This window comes from Rana temporaria, chromosome 1 (genome assembly GCF_905171775.1).
Source record: "Rana temporaria chromosome 1, aRanTem1.1, whole genome shotgun sequence".
Classification (NCBI taxonomy): Eukaryota; Metazoa; Chordata; class Amphibia; order Anura; family Ranidae; genus Rana; species Rana temporaria.
The window spans coordinates 176,696,906-176,702,127 of record NC_053489.1 but is presented as its reverse complement, the minus strand read 5'-3'; positions in this window follow the sequence as shown (position 1 = coordinate 176,702,127).

Sequence of the window (5,222 nt, the reverse complement as noted above, 5' to 3'; positions counted from 1 at the left end):
GTTCCGCGCTGACATGCCGTGTGAGCGGCGGGCATCGACTTATATAGGGCAATGCCACCATGTGGGAATGTGATGTCACATGGGTTGAGGTCACATGGTGGCATTGCCCAATATAAGTCAATGCCCACCGCTCACACGGCATTCCAGCACCGGACCTTGTCGTGTCAACATCGAATGGAGGAGAAGGGAGAAGACAGCAGAGACAAGCCCTGTGCTCCCGGAGGAGACAGGAAGAAGCGGAAGGCACCGCAGAAGCCCGGAGGGTGGCGCCCTCCGGCGGAAGAAAGCCCTGTGCTCCGCGGAGGAGCCAGGCAGAAGCGGAAGGCACCGCAGAAGCCCGCGGGTGTTGCCCCCTGGTGGAAAACACCGTAGAAGCCTGGGACCCTCCCCATAGGCGACCTTTTTTTTTTCAGGTTACCAGTTTATAGCTACAGAGAAAGTCTAGTGCTAAAAGTATTACTCTCACTCTAACGCACGCGTCAATACCTCACATGTGTGGTTTGAACGGTGTTTACATATGTGGGCGGGACTTACGCAAGTCCTGCCCACATATGTAAACATCGTTCAAACCACACATGTGAGGTATTGACGCGTGCGTTAGAGCGAGATCAATACTTTTAGCACTAGACCTTCTTTGTAACTATAAACTGGTAACCTGAAAAAAAAAAAGGTCGCCTATGGGGATTTTAAAGTACTGAAGTTTGGCGACATTCCATGAGTGTTTGCAATATTAAAGCGTGACATGTAAGGTATCTATTTACTTGGTGTAACATCATCTTTCACATTATCACCAAAAATTGGGCTAACTTTAGTGTTTTGTTCATTTTGAACCACTTGAGCCCCAGACCATATTACTGGTCAATGATCGGGCCAGTTTTTGTGATTCGGCACTGCGTCGTTTTAACTGACAATTGCGTCGTGCGACGTGGTTCCCAATCAAAATTGTCATCCTTTTTATTCCCACAAATAGATTATTAAATGTGCGTGTTCACTTCTGACTGTAAGGACATGGGCATTTTAATTATTATTATTTAGTTTTGTTACGTAATAATTCACTAAGACCTCCCCTTCAGGCTGGAAAGCATGAGTTCAGGGGGAAAAAAAAGCTCTCATGCCATTGCAGCTTTGTTCCTACATGTGTGATGAACTGAGTCTGCTCAGACACTTAGAAAAAATGATCCTTTCTTTTTAAAAGGTGAAAATCACTTGGATGCTCATAGAGCTTGGTTGGGTTAATACAGTGTTTCTCAATTCCAGTCCTCAGGCCCCCCCAACAGGTCAGGTTTTCAGGATTTCCCTCAGATGAAAAGGCTGTGGTGATTACTAAGGCAGTGAAACTGATCAAATCACCTGTGCAAAATAATGGAAATCCTGAAAACCTGACCTGTTGGGGGGGCCTGAGGACTGGAATTGAGAAACACTGGGTTAATACCAGGTGTAAGCACTTACAAGCTCACCCAAACTAGAGACTGAAATGTGTTCATGTGATTTCAATTGCTTCATTACTAGCACATGTTATAAAAAACGTGGATCGATCAGTGCTCAGCTGCCCTCATAGGTGGACAGGTTTGAAGTGCTGATGTACAGCACTGTGCTTAAATCTAGCGCAAGGCAATCCTATTCTAATTGTGGGTGTTTGAGGGAAGCCAAGTGAGTGTTAGAACCCCTGCTTGTGTTTTTTTTTTTGGGTTGAGCTTTGTGTCCCTTTTCTTAAAATTGGCTTCACTTCCTGTCACACAGCTGAACAGGAAGTGAGGTTAAAACCCTACCAGTGTCTTTTCTTGGGGACACAGGTCAATCTAACTAGTATCCCCATTAAGCAAATTGCACTCCAGCACTGCTGTGTACACCCCAAATCATGGGTCTTCAAACTACGGCCCTCCAGTTGTTCAGGAACTACAATTCCCATCATGCCTAGTCATGTCTGTGAATGTCAGTGCATTACAAGGCCTCATGGGATGTGTAGTTCTACAACAGCTGGAGGGCCGTAGTTTGAGGATCCCTGCCCCAAATGATTATTTAGTTTGGGGTTTAGTAAAGGCAAAGCCACTCTGCAAGTACAAGCATAGTTGCTGAAAATCAGAGAGGAAGCACTGATGGTTTTAACATCCAATCCTGTAGAAGCAAAGTTGTTTTGTTTTCTTCCTTGCTTTGCACTTGTAGTGCAAAGTGGATTTACCTTTAGTAAATGGACCCCAAAGTCCAAGATCCCTAATAATTTGGGGTGTACACAGCAAAATGCTAGAGTGCAATTTACATAATAGGAAACTATTTAGATTGATCTCTGTGTCCCCAAGAAAAGATATTAGTAAGGTTTTACCCTCACTTCATGTTTGGCTATGTGACAGGAAGTGAATGAATTTGAATTAGAAAGGGTGAAGAAACCTCACAAATGTTGTCACTATCAGGGGTGCAGACATCCCCAAAAAATTAAAGACAAACTGGTAAGTATTATCTTTTTTCTGCAGTGGTCCTCAGCCCTCAAGTACCCCCGACAGGACATGTTTTGTGGATTTCTCTTATCAAGAATTGCTGTCCAGACTGTCTTTTAATGCACATGTGCAAGATGAAGGAAAACCTGCAAACATGGCCTGTGGGGGGGGGGGGGGGTTGCTATTGGTGGACAGGCTTGACGTGCTGATTTACAGCACTGTGCTTAAAATTTAGTGCAAGGCAATCCTATTCTAATTGTGGGTGTTTGAGGGAAGCCAAGTGAGTGTTAGAACCCCTGCTTGTGTTTTTTTTGGGGTTGAGCTTTGTGTCCCTTTTCTTAAAATTGGCTTCACTTCCTGTCACACAGCTGAACAGGAAGTGAGGTTAAAACCCTACCAGTGTCTTTTCTTGGGGACACAGGTCAATCTAACTAGTGTCCCCATTAAGCAAATTGCACTCCAGCACTGCTGTGTACACCCCAAATCATGGGTCTTCAAACTACGGCCCTCCAGTTGTTCAGGAACTACAATTCCCATCATGCCTAGTCATGTCTGTGAATGTCAGTGCATTACAAGGCCTCATGGGATGTGTAGTTCTACAACAGCTGGAGGGCCATAGTTTGAGGATCCCTGCCCCAAATGATTATTTAGTTTGGGGTTTAGTAAAGGCAAAGCCACTCTGCAGTACAAGCATAGTTGCTGAAAATCAGAGAGGAAGCACTGATGGTTTTAACATCCAATCCTGTAGAAGCAAAGTTGTTTTTTGTTTTCTTCCTTGCTTTGCACTTGTAGTGCAAAGTGGATTTGCCTTTAGTAAATGGACCCCAAAGTCCAAGATCCCTAATAATTTGGGGTGTACACAGCAAAATGCTAGAGTGCAATTTACATAATGGGAAACTATTTAGATTGATCTCTGTGTCCCCAAGAAAAGGTTTTACCCTCACTTCCTGTTGTGACAGGAAGTGAATGAATTTGAATTAGAAAGGGTGAAGACACCTCACAAATGTTGTCACTATCAGGGGTGCAGACATCCCCCAAAAAATGAGCAGATAATACTTATTTGCAAATTAATAATTTTTAAGTTAACATTGGGTGGTGTTTGTGGGGTGCTCTAACACACACATTCATACATATTAGCAACGCTGTATCCTGGCCTATTGGCATGGTTATATTTTCTTAGGCCTCAATAAAACTCTATGAAATTTGTGCTTAAACTAGAACCAGGGGCGGACTGACAACTCATGGGGCCCCCGGGCAATAGAAGATTATGGGGCCCCTCTGGCTTACAGATGGCCACCACGCCAGGAGGCAGTGCAGCTAAAATCTTGGGATATTCACATTAAAAGCATGTCAGTTTCGGACATATCAGGGACAGATCTAAAAAAAAACACAGATTTTTACATACTGTCCCTGATTTTACTGAGCCTGGCAACCCTGATGGGGCCCCCTAGTGGCATGGGACCCTCGGGCAGTGCCCGAGTGACTCAATGGTCAGTCCGCCCCTGACTAGAACTATAATCAACACTTTTTATTTTCTTTAATTTTGGATAGAGTGAGGGAGGGTTACAGGCCCTGTCAGTTTATTTTGTATTATCTGTGTCCAATTGGGGAGATTTGCCATCACTTCCTGCCCCATAGCCAAACAGGAAGTGGTGTGTGTGTGTGCCCTGAAAATTCCTGGGCGGGTGATACAAAAACAGGGTGTGGTTTTGACAGGAAGGGGTGGGTCATTTTTCTATTAGGAGGTGCAGAAATGTAGTCAGGCCTAGGGCAGCACAAAACCTAAATATACTACTGCATATTAGGGCTTATTTAGACCGGATCCGATTTACAGCATGTTTTTATAGTGTGGGAGGAAACCCACGCAGATGGTGTCACGGGCAGGATTCGAACCAGCGACCCTTTTGCTGCTAGGTCAAAGTGCTATACACTACACCACTGTGCTGAACGAACATGATTGCAGCTGAAAGCATGAGATCTTTTTTTTATTTTTTTTCAATACCATGCTTTCCAGCCTTATTGACCCCGCCTCTCTCCATAAAGAGGACCTGTCACACACTAGTCCTATTACAAGGGATGTTTACATTCCTTGTAATAGGAAGAAAAGTGATCCAAAATCAAAAAAGTGACAAAAAAGTGCAAGCAGAAAAATATGAGCTAAAAAAACAACAAAAAAAAACGCCCCTGTCCCTAGAAGCTCGCACTCAGAAGCGAATATGCATGTAAGTCCCCACATATGTAAACACCATTCAAACCACACATGTGAGGTATTGACGCATGCGTTAGAGCGAGAGCAATAATTCTAGCCCTAGACCTCCTCTGTAACTCTGAACTGGTCACCTGTATAAAAAAAAACAAGCATCGCCTATGGATATTTTTATGTCCCGAAGTTTGGTGCCATTCCATGAGTGTGTGACAAGTTGGTATCTATTTACTCGGTGTAACATCATCTTTCACATTATCCCTAAAAATTGGGCTAACTTTACTGTTTTGTTATTTTTTAATTCATGGACCGTGTTTTTTTTTTGGGCCAAAAAAAAAAGGCGTTAGAAAAATTATTGCGCAAATACCGTTGGAAATCAAATAAAAAATGACCGCCACTTTATTCCCTAGGGTGTCTGCTAAAAAATTATATATAATGTTTGGGGGTCCTGAGTAATTCCCCAGGAACAAAATATAATTTTAACATGAAGGAGAGAAGTGCCAGAATAGGCGCGGTATGGAAGTGGTTAAAGTGAAATAATAAAAGTGAAATATTCCTTTAAATTTCATACAGGGGGGGAGGGGGTT